At 40.5% G+C, this 17,167-nt stretch overlaps 1 long non-coding RNA gene across 3 annotated transcripts in view; it reads left to right on the forward strand.

Moving 5' to 3' along the window:
• LOC125994326 (uncharacterized) overlaps nt 1–17,167 on the forward strand; it is an 86,567-nt gene that overhangs the window by 46,099 nt on the left and 23,301 nt on the right. For all 3 annotated transcript variants that reach the window (XR_007490594.2, XR_011086645.1, XR_007490593.2), the window contains exon 3: nt 9,203–9,300. This is a non-coding gene — a long non-coding RNA (uncharacterized lncRNA). The remainder of the gene's footprint in view (nt 1–9,202; nt 9,301–17,167) is intronic.

Raw genomic sequence — 17,167 nt, forward strand, 5'->3', positions numbered from 1 at the left:
AAAGTACCCATGTTTCTATTATGAAAGCGCTGCTTGTTTATTGTATGCATGAGTATTGGCCGATAGGCATTTGCAGGTTAGAAGTTAGAAAGACATACATGTACATCAGTGCAGCATATGATGCAGACCTGTCACACATCACCTGATACGTATGCTGTTAAATTCCGTCCGCCTTTGAACAAGGGGGGCAGGCCCACCTGACAGCCTGATTCTTGAGCTGTCACCCCACTGGACGTGTAATCTACGCAGACCTGACCGCTCGCTTTCACAAAGCACACACACTCTGCAACAAACACGCATGCACTCTCACAAACAGGATGTTGCTGGCCTACGGTAATGCGAGGGGATGGTTTTGTAATGCCCCAGTGGCTCGCTGACAGCCTGTCAATCAATCAAATCCATCCGCCTTTCCCATAGCGCACCTGTAAATGAGCGTCTGTCCATCTGCGGGGGCCATGATAGGCTGATTGGCTCCATCAGTCAAAATGTTAGGACCGTGTGGATCAATGAGGGCGGGGGCCGGTGTGGGGGTAGATTTTCCTTCAATGGCCTACACATTGAGTCATTTTAAATTATGTTGTAGTAGAGCTGAGTGTTTATCAAATGTTACCCATTTGACTCCCATTAAAGCTTGACATGCATAGCAAATTCTGTCTTGGGCGATAGATAGGGCCTCGGTGGGGCGCTACAATTCAAAGTCCGAACTGCTGAACATATTGTATACTTCATTGATACCAATTACGACTATCTCATTCAGTCCAGCCTTTGAGTTTGAAGATTTAAGTGAATCTATAAAGATCCACAGAAAAAATTACAGAGCTAAATTGATGAATAGCGAACCCTAGCTAGGTGGGTGTTGAGTGTAATCTGTCGAGAAATGTTATTCTTACCACAAGTGTATGACAATTTGTGCATTATGAGAGGAATAATATTTATTCTACATCTCATTAAATCTAATTAGCAGTTTTGTTGCATTCCTAACACAAACATCGAAACATTTCCAAATGCAATTTGTCCTGCTTTTATCATTTATGTAATTATAATAATGATTGCGTGTTATGTAAATTCACAAATGAATATGTCGAAATGCTAGGCTACAATTATCGACCGTAAACACGAATGCTATGAAAAGAAATTGATTATTGCAGAATGAAGCCATTACAAAATAATTATCTACAACGTTTTTTTTTTTTTTTTTCAATGATTGCAAAGCGTTATTGTACAAATTCTGCCAAACACACTTGAAGCTTCTGCTCCTTGCTCATCCTAATTAATAGTGTAAAAGAATAGTGTATTCACTGTGGGCTTTATGTGATGTCAGCCTCGCAGCTTTGGAAAAAAGTCACTCCATAAGATTTTTGACTGCTCAGCTGTTGCCTTCTGAAGATCCACTGTACATTTCTTGATTGAAATGCATGCTCGTCTATCGACGCCGGCTGAGAGAATCATTCAAATTTTCCAAGGAATTCAACAGAGTACCAATATGAAAGCCAATAAATTTAATTAAGAATTCATCAAGATTGGCATCAAACCCTAAAAAGATGAGCAGCTTCATGAATACATCAGCTGTGAACGCGGTGAAGATGATTCTTCATCTAGATTAGTTGCCCTCCACAAATGAATACTAATCAGGGGGCTTCTCTTTTTGTTCAATGCTCTTTTTATTGCCTGGATTGAGCAACAGAGTTTTCGCCTTTTATGGTGGCATCCACTCAACAATTTGCCCTGGATGCTTTCCCCTTCTTCTTCCTTTACTTCCTCGTTGTTTTGAAGAGAGGCTAACTGCCACTTCAGAGACCAAAGGCATGAGGTAATCCATGCGGGATTTGTAGGCCTCTTTTGTCCATCTCCTTAAGACTTCCCACAGCATCATGTGGGAAAGTCGGACCACCGGTCGGCATTCAATTGAAAACATCGGGCTGCGTATTCACAGGTGAAGAGGCGCCTCTTTTGTTTTTGATGAGGAAAACTTGGTTCTACAAATATTTTGTCGTCAAGTACCCTTGAAGGAACTACCGCTCACCGTTGGTGCCAACAACGAGCGAGCGAGCGATGAGAACTCACTCGGGCATCTTTTTAGATTGGCTTCGACAATAAAAGACTAACGCAAAAGGAACAATCTTTAATGAGGACTAGTAAATGTTGCCTGGCAGCGTCGCCGCTCGCGAACGCTGTCACACTAAAACAAATTGTGTTCATTGTATGCGAGGGAAAATGTCTCCACCTGAATGTGGTATTCTTTCCACATTTCAAAAATACAAGTGTGTTTTGAATACATAATTGTACATTTGCTTACAGATTTGCCCGGGGACTTTGCTCTTTGTTTCCCAGCGCTGTAGTTTATTGATGTGCAGTGATGCTCAAGCTGCACAAAGCACTTTATATTGCTGCCTTTTCATTCCCATACCCCTAAGTCATTATGCGCACACAAAAATTACATTTGCTCAAATCCCATTGGCTCTTTGTGGAGAGGGCTTGTTTGTCTCCCCGTGCGTTTGCTAATCACTGCAGCATCTCATATTGACAGCTTGTAGCTGGCTCTCATATGTGTTGCATCACTTGGAAGGAGCGCTATTCATCTTCATCAGACTTGCATATAAGAAAAAGCTTGTATCTAGTCAGCAGGTCCGACAAACGCACGGGCACCTGTCTACCAAAATAGGGCCCCAAGTGTTCATTAACAGCAGTCCTCTTTTCTTAACTGCCAAAAACAATTACCTCAAGTTTTTTGGGGTTTAATTGACATAAATTCTGAGTCATCCAGTTCTATATTGGTTTTAGACACTAGTAGGATGTTTCAAATCTACCGTAATTTCCGGACTATAAGCCGCGACTTTTTTCCCAAATTTTGAACCCTGCGGCTTATAGTCAGGTGCGGCTTATATAAGATTTTTTTTCGTGATTTTTGTGATGACTTGATCACTTTTACACACTCGTAAAAAGGCTGTGGACCATTGTTGTGCGGTATCTTGAAGAAAAAAACAACAACAAAAATACTATTTTGAAACACTACTATGGCTGCTGCTTATTCTGGCTGTGTTGCTTGTGACTATTATGAGTTTTAGTAGGAATGCACGCTAGGTGACCTGCGTCAAAGGGCTCTAAACCCTTTCTCTTACTCTGCCATGTGACTCAGAGATTACACAAAGCAGTGGCACTGTTTGGACCATTTGCATTGTATTAAAACCCAATCAATCAGCATTTAAATTCAATTCTTCTGACATTTTGCTCATCAAAAACAAGTTGTAATGAATGTGAACTTTTAATGCATTTTATTCAGAAGGTTACTTTGAACCCTGAGGCTTAAATGGCGGCGCGGCGTATTTATGGATTTTTACGGCTTTCTGTGTACTGTCTTTCTTTGTAAAAAAACTCATGTGCACGTGCGGCTTATAGTCCGGTGCGGCTTATGTAAGAAAAAAACTAAAATATCCCTGAATTTTAGCTGGTGCGGCTTATAGTCCGGTGCGGCTTATAGTCCGGAAATTACGGTAGATGGACAATTCCAGTCAACAAGGAAAAACAATGTAGGCTTTTTATCATGAGACGTGATCAGCTAGCTCACTGAGTCCACCGGCTAGTCCACAAGTTAGTAACGAGCCCTGTACGGGGGTCACTGGGTCTTACACCCTTGAGTTAAAAGTCCCGAAACTAGGTCAGGAACCTGTTATGTTTTAAGTTTAAAATGAATTGTTGGTTGGTAGAGGACCATATGCGTATACCGTAATTTCTGGACAATAAACCACACCCGGATATAAATCGCACCATCTTAAATTAGGGAAAAATCCAGTTTTGTTCATATATAAGCCATACTAGACTATGAACCGCAGGTGTTTTAATGGGAAATGTCCATATATAAGAGAATATGCACAAATCATACAATATCATAAAAATCGTGAAAAATACCTAGATAGACCGCACTGGACTATAAGCCGCAGGGTTCGAAGCTTGTGCAAAAAGTAGCATCTTATAGTTTGGAAAATACGGTACTCATTTTCCCAATGAGCCTAACCATCATTGCAGATGTAAGTACTTTTTATACACAGATAATCCCTGAAAGCCCTTTTGGGGACCTGGAACCTAACCCTCAAGTTTATCCTTTGTTTGTGACAGATTGAGGCAGTGCAATGAAGTACTTAGCTCAGGCTACAGTTACTAGCAATGGGGAGCAAACTCATTGGGTGATGACATTAGCGCCGTCATGTTTGCCTGTGATCATGTAAAGCTTAATGTAAACATCATGTTTGCCATATGAGATCACCCACCTCCCACTCTTCATCTTTACTTCACGTCTGGCCCACCAAAGAGATGAGACTATCACTGATTACGATAGCGTACACCGTTGTTTGATCATTGCCATGAAGGGCATCATGTTTTCCATGAATTGTAATCATGCTATTGATGAAGATGCACAACTTCTTTAAGAGTCTGCTCATTTTATTTTCTTCTCACTTCCTGTAAATCCTGTTCGATTGGCGTCACATCCCATAAGATGAATTGCAGCCACTGGGCCGAGTAAATTAAAGAGACCAAGACTATTGAGCGTCATGGAGGATGAAAAGAAGAAAAGGACGAGAGAAACCGCAGGATTGTGGAACTTCCCTGGCTGATGTTACGATGCTTTGGCATCAGACCAAGCTGGTAGTGTACACTCGGGGTTGTTTTTACTTTTAGATATTTGTCCGTAACAGTGAGCATTTTTTTGTCTGAATATTGGTGTAATTCCAAGTTAAGGTTTCTTCAATCTTTTATGGGTTGTTGCCGCTTGTCTTTTTTCATTCCCAATAATGCCGGTTGCAGTTGCATCTGTGGTAAAACTGAAAAAAATCTTTAAAGTACCTACTTTTCGGTTTTAGGAGATTACAGTTCCATTGCTGAACTTAAATTCATTTCAACAGCACGTTTGGCGTGCTTCCCTGCAGTTGGGTCCTTAACCCTGGCAGACCTTAACAAGTTGACTTGGTTTTGATGATCTTCGAGGTGTTGTTAATGGGAAAAACATACACTTTGATCTCTGGCATCGAGCGAAGTGAACATGGAACCTTAATGGTGTTTCTCCATTAGGCAGAGAAAGCAATCTGTTGTCAAATTCTACCTTCACCTTTCACCTTAACTGCCTCGTAATGGTGAAGCGAATGTACTGTACAGCGTGCCTCTACTATAGAGCAGATTCCATACTGTATCAATCTGTGTGTCTGGATTTACTCTTATGCTCTACCCTTGCATGTAGGAAAGGTTGCTGATGCACCTTACAGCTGTTTATTAAACACTCAGCGAAGAACAGTGAAGAAAAAACACTCATTGAGAAGCTGCTGTGGATCATAGCTCACGTCTAGAGCCTCACGCACAGACTCATCAACGTCCCACGGCTCCCTGCCAGGCCCGCCTCTTCCGACACATTCAACATGAATGTGAATGAGAGCTTGCGCCTTCGATTATTTCCCGTATCTCCGATGGAGATGGTGTTATCCTCGGCTGTCGCATCGGTTAATCTGCAGCCTTATCATCTTGTTCCAGCAAGAGCTCTGTCACACTAAGTCCCATTCCAAGGTCGCTTTAAAGTCACTTTGAGGTCACTCCGCTCGCCGCCGTGCCTCGGAGCGTCTGCTTGCTCAGTAGGGGCCCCGCGTCTCTCCCCTCAATCACGGGCAAATTTATGATCCGCGGAGGTACCGTGGCTCTTATGCTACTGAGCGCCTCCCTACGTTTAGCCAGCTAATCCCCGCAGGAGATGGGGGGCAGCGGACCATAGTAATATGGATGGCGAGAAGCTGCAGATGTTGAGCGAGGGTGGCCCTAACAAATCAGCGACAGTCGGGATGAAAAACGCCTAGTCGCAGCACTTTCCCTTAAGTGTCCGCTATCAGATGAGCTGAGAGATTTAGTTAAGACTTCATATTTAGAGCACGGCTTAAGCTGTGAGACGACGTCTCAACTGTGCCGATGCCAATGTCACATTGTGCCTGCCACGCTCCATTTGTCAAATCGGATATTATCGGAGTTTTTAAAGCTGTAATTCTGCATGCCTTCGCCGAATTATCCGCGACCACATGCGGCGCAAACACTAATTTGACCCATCGTCTCCCTGTAGTCGATGCATGTCATATCAGACGTCCCCTTCATGACATCGCTATAATCATCATCAATATTCTATTGGAGGAAAATAGCATTAGCCGCAATCTTTCTACACACACACAGACACCCACACACACAATGACGTGTCATTTTGCATGATTACGAAGCGGCCTGAGCACATTCAAGTTGAGCCAAAATGTCCTTGTGAGAATTCAGATTTCACTTTTCTCCCATTATACCCCTCATGATCATTAACAGGAATGGATGTCGTCGGTTATAAAGAGACTTCGGAGAGACACATCAAGCGCAGATCAGATCGTCCTCCACATGTCACTTTGTAATAATGCTGGCCGCCCACAGACACATCATCATCGTCGTCATCATCATCATCCCAGTGAATATGGCTATTTCCTGGCTTGATTATAAACAATTTTCTGATTCATCATTCTGTACTGCAACAAAGTGATTTACAGCTAACCCTCATGAACTGAACGGAATATCAACAATGGCAGAGGAGTCAGTTCATCACGCTAGATGATCCGCATTTCGAAACTTCTCGACAACAATAGCCACTTTAATTCGGCAACCTACAACATGGCTATAAGTGGCTGTCAAGTTCAACGGTACAGCAAAAAAAGGTGTTTTCATGAAATTAGCCTCGAACAAAATGAGAGTGACTTATGTTGTGTGACAGCAGAGCGTGATGAAGAGGGTGAGGGAGTTCTCGGTGCACATATAGCATATGGATCTTTTTTTTTTTTTGAGGGGGGGGGGGGGTTACCGGTGTTCCTGTGCCTTCTGGGTAACATGTAATTTATCATTGCTACAAAAAAAGATCAGACCAAGTCCAACTGTGATCAGGAGAACATAAATAATAAATCATATTTACCGGCTTTTGCCATATGGCTTTAAGGCGTTGCGATGCGTCATGTCATCACACTTCAGTGTCCGGGCCATGTGAGAGACCTCCATAATGGTTAGGAGGAACATGGAATAAAAGTCAAAGGTTCGCTGGGAGCTTCTAGAATGAATGCAGACCTTGGCCAAGGGGAGCGCTCGCAGGAAATAATGTTGTGTCTCACTTTCCAATAAAACAAAACAGTAAATTATTTACAACGGGCCACTGAGTGTGCATCCACCTCATTTGCATTCTTGTCGCCATGGGGATGGATGTGACATTGTGCTGATGAATGAAGGCGTGGGGATTTTAAAAAGAGCTTCTTCTGAAAGGGAGGACAGATGGTTATTTTTATTTTTTTTTATGAGCGGTGCAGGATAATTAAACCCAATGAATGGGACTGTTTTGGTCGACAAAAGAAGAGGTTTTGTAAATTTGAAAAAGATACGGCAAAGTTGGCATTTCTTTCCGACAGGTATCATCACATTAGAAGGATTAACGTAACATGGTTGACTTAATTTTTGACTTGTTATCCTTGTTGTGTAGTCAGTTTTATCCCCTACACTAAAAACCTGAATTAATTAAAAATGGTGATTTATTGTTGGTACAGTGATTAATTAAGACAATCCAATATTATTACCAACTTTATTTTAGTGTACAAAAAGAGATTTAAAAAAAAAAGCTCAACAGGAAAAAAAATATATATATAGTAGCTCAGACATACAGGCACAGTCACAAGACTACAAATGTGTTGTGTCACAATCAAGGTCAACACTGGCCTTAAAAAATAAATTGCCCCTGTAAGCTTTCCCAGCAGATGGCGGCCATCTTGGCTTATCTGTGTGTGCTGTTGTTTTTCCAGTCAACTTGCGCTGCACACAGCCTCACTGACTGAACACAGGTGGAACGGCCGAATTACAGTCTGAGCGTTGGACATTAACCCGCTCTATCTGGGCTGAAATTGTCATTACTGATGACACCCAATGTAATTGCTAATTTTACGCTCCGGCAGACACATTTTCCACACGTCTTCTCCTTATTCAACTCTTCTTTTTGTGTATAGCAGTCCAGGCTTAAGTTATTCAGCCCTCTTTTCTACCTTTCTTAAGAGCTGGTAGAGAAAACATAAAATTTTCAAGAACACTCTTATGCCCTGTGATCCACTTTCCAACAGTAACCCTCTGCCGCATACACAAACAACAAGTACGGTTAAGGAATCAAATCAAAAGTTTACACTGAGAACATGAAGAGTACAAGTAGAGGAACCGTGAATGGACCAAATGCAAATACAGCAAAGTGCAAACGTCAAGATTGGCAATTCTGGCCTCTAGTAATCTTGGTAGCGTGAGTTCAACCAGGAGGAAGAAATCCTCTCATGTTGCTGTCCTACGTCAGAATAAGTTTGATCTCTAGATTTATATGATCTTTTATAACTTATTGAAATTTTGCTTGGTACGAAGGAGCACTGCAATCTGTAGACAAGTTGGAATGCTCAAATATGATAATACAGTCGTAATGTAATGATGTTGGTAACTGAGTCACGTGATGTATTTGTAACCTCAAAATAATACGTCGTGACCGTCGTCAACCACTACTATACTGTATTTGTATAAAATCTTCCTTGCTCTTGAGGCCCTAAATCAAACATGAGCGTGTGACACTCAAATAAAATTGATATGGATTTTGTCATTGTGGTGTCACTCATAATTGTACAAGGCATAATTATTTCACCAACTCTTGTATCCGATTATCAGCGGGTTGCTCTACCGGCCCTCAGTGTGCGACACCATGACATTAAACTCATCATTATCGCATTGCACTGTGAAAGGTTAGTGCGCTCTGCCAAATTAGAGGAGAATGTGCGGATCACTTCAGAGTACAAGTGGGCGGACGGGAGCCAGGTGCATGGAGGTTAGGGGGAAAAAACGGAATTAATGTGTCCTGTGATATATTTTTTTTCAAGGCCAAATGCTGCAGCTGTTGTCACAGTGTTGCAAGCAGAGCAGCTCTTAATAAAATAACGTAATCAAAATCAATCAATGTTTCTTTTTTTTTTGACATTTTGTCACAATAGAAATCTTATTTATTATTATTTATTATCTTATTCCAAGTGGTGATGGACAGGTTGCTGATAAAAGATGAATGAGATGCAACAGACAATATAAATGTCTCTTGTGCAAAGGAAAAAAAAAACAACAGTCAAAATAATCCCTTATGTTGTTGAAACAGAGGGAGCAAAGGTCGTGATTCGGACTCGGCATCAGCCGCTCGCTCATCTGCATTCGCACTGAGGGTCAGCGACGCTCACCGGGGAGCTCAAGGATAAGGTGAGTGAACTGCCCTTGACCGAGACGCCGCGTGTCCATACAAAAGAGTTAACTGAGTGGTGGGACCACAAAATGGGGTGTTTACTTGGGTAGATAAAAAGAAGCATGCATGTTTGATTAAGAGAACAAATTCAATTTAGGTAAGGAAACAAAGCTCATCATCTGCTTTTAAGATGGAAAACAAGGCTTTTTAGATTATGTTGTCTGTGGGGGCACCACTTCATACCAAGGTACTTTGGCACCGTGCCTTTAAACATAATAATTTTAGGAAGTCTAGTATTGACACTTTTTGTTGCTCTTGATGATTGGGGTATTTTGACAAAACAATCCCACAGTTGTTAAGAGACCTCAGAACTGTTTTAAATTGTGACCCTCGCCACAAATGCAGGCTGCAGTGTATAATATATTTTTATTTAGCTGGTAGTCAGGCTGACATAATTTAATATAATAACCCAAATACTTAAGCTGTGAATAATAATATGGGACATTCCTTATTGGGCTGCACATAGAAAATAAACCAAAACAAACCATTGAATAACATTTTTGCAGATAAAGCGCATAACTCTGCACACTGAACTTTCCCTAAAATGCTGCATTGTGCAATTTGCATCTTCTTCAGCTTGTTTACTTTTGATGCAGTTATTTAACAAAGAGTTTTAGGTGTCTTCCATTTCAGTAAAAAGTCTTAAAACGTAACATTTTTGCCCCACTTGCTGCCCTCAATCTACACACCTGACTTAATGCCTGTGCGTGCAAATGCTAGAAAGATGCATCTTTTCGCTCTTAATCACCAACACGGTACTGATTGGACAGAGGTGATCGACTGAGGTGATTAACAAGAGGAGAAGAGCTGAAATGGCAACGGCTAATGAGGCACTCTGGGACTAAAAGGTTCAGTGCTTGCGACTTTACTGAACAACACAGAACAACGCAGCGACATGGGCAGTCAGGAGCATTTTTTTTAATTCATGGAATTAAAAACACTTAGCTAGGCTATATGCCAGGAAAAGTACAGTATAGTACTCAACCTAAAGTTTCAGAAAAAATAATACTCAAAAGTTAAAAAATTTTGTGATGTCACGTGAGTGTGAGTGTGTGTGTGTGTGTGTGGGGGGGGGGGGGTTACTTGCTTCATAATCAACATTTAGAATTGCCTAACAACTGTGGAAAAAAACAGTGCCAATATTGTTAATAATTTTTTTTTTTTGGTGGCTTCATGTTAAATCTGTAAATTAAAGCATGTAATTCACTTTAGACAATTTCCTATGTGAAATTTTTTGTGTGTTTGACAACTGGAGTTTCCGCTGAAGCTCCAGGTTTTTTTTCAACGCAAACTTTGTAAAGTGTGACATGTAGCACTTATGGAGATATTTGACATTTCTCATTTTTCCAGATTTCCCTTTTTTCCTCTACCATCCTCACCTTTACTCCCTAAGGAAATGCAGGAGGGGGGTCCACTTGAATAGTGCAGACACAGCCTTGAGGGAGATTGAGGCACTGAATGACTCTAGCAGATGTGTTCTCCTGTTTGTGCACAAAGACCAATGGGGCATACATTTGGAGAGTCACAGTAAAAACGATGTGAGATGTTATGTATTATTATTTGTTGATCAACATCTAGAGTCATCAAAAGCAAGTTACTGTTCTCCATATAGGTGTCGCTTACAGATTTATACACTGAATTCAAAGTGTAAACTGCATTGGGTAAGCATGGAGACCCAAGCCTTCGTCATAAATAGTCTTTGTTCGATAACTCAATAAAGTATTTGAGACAGCAGCTGCTGAGGGAGGAACTTCAGAGTGAGATATGGAGAAGTCGCACTTTATTGTATTTATGTCAGCAAGAGGACAGATGGGGAGGAAGAAGAAAGTTAGATGGCAGCAGGTGAGACATTACTTCATGCAAGTCTACTTTTTCTCTATATAAATAGTGCTTTATATGCATCATGCAATTAATAGCCTCCCTTATTTTTACCCCCAGGCCATTGTGGTTATTCCTTAAACCCACGTCTGCTTAATAACGTCCCACATTTCATTTTCACTTCTAATTCAGTAACACCGTTAATGATGGGAGTCGAGGCTTTGTTTGTCATTGTCCAATTATGGTGTAGTTGTTCCTCATAACCGTGTGCTTCATTGATCTGCAACAAACTATTACAGTTCTCGTTGACGCACTTATACATCAAACTTGTTCGCTTTTAGTACTTCATGCACCGTTTGCCAAATGTACTATACTGGGGATTTGTTGGGGCATCCCAACCTAATTAATGTATTAAAACTGTCAACTGGACAAACAGAAACAGAGGGAAGTGAGCATGCTAAAAAGGCAATATTAAGCAGCATTCCAGAATTCCTTTTCTTCTCTTTTAATTTTCAATGGATTGTACATTCTGCAAAGTAAAAATTCAGATCAACAACATTTAGTGTTACTGTAACACTTTATTACAGATAACTCTTACTATCAACATAGCAACAGTAGGTAACGTTACAGTGTTAATGCTATCTTAATATTGCTAGCGCTGCCATCTTGTTCAAGCTGCAAATGCATTTCCTGTAACTATGTAATTTCATAATCCAATCAATAATCACGCGTCAGTGAGGACCATGGATTTATAGGGAGGGCGAGTACCGAATGAGGCTATATTCAAATCTTGCTAGCAGCTTCGACACTGCAATCTGTTTGATTTCAAGTGTCATGACAACAACTTGTGACAAAGAAAAAGTACTTGTACATGATCAAATATTTTGGTGTCTGGTCTGGTGTACCGCATTTTCCGCACTATAAGGCGCACCAGATTATAAAGCGCATCTTCAATGAACGGCCCATTTTAAAACTTTGTCCATATATAAGGCGCACCGGATTATAAGGCGCACCTTCAATGAATGGCCCATTTTAAAACTTTGTCCACATATAAATCCATATATTTGGACACGCCTGCCGTAGTGGCTCAATATTGGTCCATATATAAGGCGCACCGGATTATAAGGCGCACTGTCGGCTTTTGAGAAAATTGGAGGTTTTTAGGTGCGCCTTGTAGTGCAGAAAATACGGTAATTGTTTCCGGAGAGATTAGCCATACAGTACAGCATAGTCCGGTATATAGCTAGGTTTAATAGCCCACCTCACATATGAGTGCTCTAATCTCTCACAGGAGACACAGAGTGAGACATATCAGGTATTAATGTACTGACAGCCAAGCAGTTCTGACTCTCTCATCCTCGTGAATATGGATGAGCGAACCCACCGGGGGCCTTTGCGCAGCTGGCTTTATCACTTTAATGCGCATTATGGCAATAATGAGCAAGAAGCTACTTAGATCCTATAATTCTCCCGAGTCTCATCATAAATAACAGCTTACATGTAGCTTACTTACAGCAGATAAATAGTGGGAGGGGAGGAGGTGGTGGGACACTCGGAATACCTGTGCTAACTTAAAGGCAGCTTCTTTGGGATCCAAATTTGAGAGAAAGTGAAAGTTCCAAGGGGATCAGTGGTGTTGACACTTGGGTTGATTTAAATCTGATTAAATCTGAGAAAAATATCCCACACCACTTACAAATCTCTGCACCATTATGCCACAGCGCTCATTATTCAATATGAAGATGTATGGGTCTAGAAAATCACAATAACTCACTCCTCAGCAGGTAAAATTCCTTTTGAATTATTAACAGAGCTACTCTTCATTGATATGTGGAAGAAAAAATATCATATGCTCCTTTTTCTTCACAGCGGCAAAAAAGGCCTATTGTTGCATTCATATGTACAAAAGCAATAAAGTGGAACACGCATACGCAGATATAACAACTGCAATCAAACACAACATATTTATCGAAGTGTGTAATCAGCCATTTGATCACAGTGGGTCAATTAAACAATCGTATAAGCCAAAGAATGCTGTGTTGCAATACATGTGCAACCAATTATTTTTTATGAATCTATTTCAAACTGAATGCAGTTGAAACTGAGAGTCAATAATAACAAAGGAATATTGTGGGACTGTTTTTGAACTCAAAGCTGTAATTATTTTCTTTTTTATCTTAAAAAACAACAAAAATGGTGTGTGTTTCTCAGAGCGCAGGAATAGATTAACGGAATTTTCTTTCATTTCATTGGGGAAATTTGATTGAATATGCAAGGACAGTACATTTCGACGATATGTTATATCTTGGCCCAACAAAGATCTGGAAACAATGGTTTCTAAATAAAGTATTTAGTGTGGAATAGCGATTGCTTGATGTACCCTTGAGTATGAGAAATGCTTAACGTTCTGCTAGGATTTATGGATTTTTTTTTGGACAATTTGTACTTGGAACGGACATTGATGCACAGAGGAATGTAATGTTCTATTGCCAGTTGCTCTGTGTCTTCATTACTGCTGTTTTTCCTGTTAGTTTTCCTGAGAGGAAACCTTTTTTCTTATTGGCTGTATATATATTTTTTACAAAACAGTGTTGCGGTAGAATGATTCATGGTTTGGGTTCAAGTTGAGTTTGAGCACAGGTTTGATTATGTGGTAAAACACAGACAGTTGTGGGAAATAACACATTTTACAGTTGAGTCTTTTTGCGATAAAGCATTTTCACCCATTAGATTTATGTATTTTTAAATGCCAGATATAAAAGTAAACCACTGTGTGCATGTGTATTGACCACACGTCTGCAGAGTACGCGGGAGGGCCGATTGAGGGGCTTCCTGGTCATGTGTGTGTGCACAGAGCATATCAAGTTTATGCGAGATTAGCTGAGCCTATTGCACCGACTTCCTCTGTTTTGACAATGAACGATGCGTGCGTAATGAGGTGTCGACGGACATGCTGCGTAATGCAAACTGCGAGACTAACTATTCACCCTCAGTAGGACACATGACCTGACTCTGTTCACGGTAATTAGGAATTTTCTGTCGGTGAGGTCCTGTCTTGGAAGAGAACACGTACCTGGCCTCCCTGTAGGTGCAGCATCATGCATACAAATAGAACTCCAAGAATAGCCTTAACTCATGTAGGTCAGGTCACAGCATTATTTGGATTCTCGGAAAAGAAATACAAGTTTATGTGGAGCACCATATGGCAAAACTTATTTGTGTGTATTAAAGTAAGGATACTTTTCTTAGAAGAAGAGAAAGATGAACACGAGGTTCAACCCGTCTATCACTTTAAAACAGATATAGTGTTGATGTGTAATAATAAGTTAAATGTTGTAACCATTTTATTATATTCAGTTAGGCATTCTGAAATGTGCCATGAGAGTTTCATGTGGAGGAACCCACACAAACACCGGAAGAACAAGCAAGCTCCAAACAGGAAAGCCACAGCCCAGATTCTAACCGCGAACCTCGGATATGTGAAGCAGATGTGCTAACCAATTTTTCACCGTACCACCTGGATTAAGAAACAAATTTAAAACATCTTCATAAACTTGTATTTCAGTTTATGTACAAGATGATATATTTAATATATATGGAATGGATATGGAATATATGGATCTTAAAAGTGCATGAATTGGAGCTTTAAAATGGTCGAAATAACCACAAAGGCTTCGAGCTAAATATCCACATCAGTCATTTCATTCCGTCAACAAACAAACAGATAAAAACTTTTTGAACGTTTCATTTTGAGACTTTTAAATTGTCAGCAATAAACCGCCAGCCACTAAAAGTTTTGCAAGTGTTCAGAAACCCTCAAGATACTTGTTAAACTGGATCACTGCAGAGCTCCATGTCTGCCAAGCCACTCCATAAGACCTTCAGTTTTTCAACTCAACCAACTTTATTTACAGAGCCCCCCTCCCAAAAAAATGTCACTGAATAAAATGTGCAAATCAAACAATAAATAAAACATTATGTTGGTCAGCAACCTCATATTCCGCATAATGCTTACTGGAAGCAAATCTGCTCTCCCATTCAGTCTTCAACCTCACAACTCCTTGTACAATCGAGCAACAAATGTCAGAATCAGGACAGTTTGACTTATGTACATGATACACTTTTATTGTTTATGCTTTTGTTACTGTTTCAGCATTTCCTCCAAAGATTCAAATAATTATCATAGACTGTGGGAATAATTTTCCCATTCTTTAGTCCCCGCTGACACCAAGCCTGGCCAATTTACTCTATTTAATGTTTCCTTTGTCAGATTAACTCTATTCCACCCATCTCTGGAATTTCCCCTTATTGGGCGAATAAAGGCATATCTTATCTTATCTCCACTCCCTCGCACCATTTACCTGTAATTATAAACACCAGCACAGATGGAAGAATCATTTTTGTCCACAAAGTTGCTCAGCTTCATCTTGGTGGTCTTTATAGCTCGGAGGTTCTGGCCGAGCGTTTTCACGCTTGGGCTCATTGTGGTCGACTCCACGTTTTTACGGCCCTTTGGAAGAAAATGATGCTGAAGCACGCATGTGTGCTACAGAATGTCACCATTCATTTTGGTGCTTGAATTAGGATAACTAGATTTCTGAATCGAGAATTAACCATTAGTGGCACTTTGACTAAAGACTGCTGTGAATTTTTGCTTAGTTGTTGCGAGCCAAAATTTGAGGGTTTGTGTGTCTTCAGAGGGATATTTTTTTTATACTTCATATTTTTATATTTTTGCAGAAAACTGGTTGAGCTGTCAATTGTGCAATCTCAGAGACATTCCTCTTAAGAGGTGAAACAAGCAACAATAAGTTTTTATCCAAGCCATCTTTTATCTAGTTTTCCAAGCAGTTTTTCCCTGGATACGTCCACCAAATCATTTTGAAGTACATCAGTGATTTTTTTTTTTTTTTTTGCACAGATGGTGCATACTCGCTTCAAAACTGGCCGATATTGGCTGGTGGCAGCAACTGGACAGTCGTCATGAAAAACGGCCATATGTTGCAATATGCTGCACAGATTGAGGCGGGGACGGCCAGGCTCAAAGTGTGTATTTAAGGCCACTGATTTCGGAGTGGGAGCAACCATCGGTTGCCTGAGCATATGTTTGTGTCATATCTACTCCACTTTATTTTATGAACTCATAAGAAGACTCATAAAGCTGCCAAAGGCATTTTTTAGATTAAAGGAGAAACTTCTCCTGACTGTATTTAAAGAACATTACATATTTACTGGTTTATTTATCGTGGGCTGGACTGTTGCCATATTGTTGTGTTTGCATTCCAGCACAATCTTACGAAAAATAATATTAAAGCTGTAGCAATTATTCGCCATAACAATTCGCAAAATACCCAAAAGTCGATTATCTGCCCCCCTCCTGCACAAGTGATCCTCAGTAATTTCACAGCCAGGACCATGCAAAAGAAGTTTTTTCTTTTAGAGAACCCACAAATGCACCTGACCAAAAGTAAGTCATATGAGGAAAATCGGATCTTAATGTGCGATGGAGGCCTCTCCGGATGAGGCTTGCAAACGTTTTCCCTTAAGTGACATGTGCTGGCTCAAAGTTAAAGTGACATTTTGGTTTGATGTGGAACACGGTGCCAGGACAAGGATGGATCATTGCCTTCAAGTCGACCAGATGGACAATCCTTCACAAACGCAGGTAGAAAATGGAGACGTGGCTGCTTATTTTAGCCACAAAGCCACAATGTCATCCATCAAAACTGTGTTTCCCTCCCTAGACTGTTTAGTGTTTAAGGACACACATCTTGCCATTAGACGGCCAGTCTAGAATAATACATGTCATTGCAATTGCACTCCCGAATGGATGGTCTTACAAAGTGTGTTTGAAGACTGAGCCATGTGTAGTCATTTTAGCTTATTACATACTGTATGGTTATTTATTTAGGCAGAATAGGCTACAGTACAGTATGGAAGCCAACAATTATTCGTGAGTGAATTTTGGGGCGGGAGAATCGGTATCTTCTGGCTGGAAACGATTCT

This window comes from Syngnathus scovelli, chromosome 3 (assembly GCF_024217435.2).
Source record: "Syngnathus scovelli strain Florida chromosome 3, RoL_Ssco_1.2, whole genome shotgun sequence".
In the NCBI taxonomy this organism is placed as follows: domain Eukaryota; kingdom Metazoa; phylum Chordata; class Actinopteri; order Syngnathiformes; family Syngnathidae; genus Syngnathus; species Syngnathus scovelli.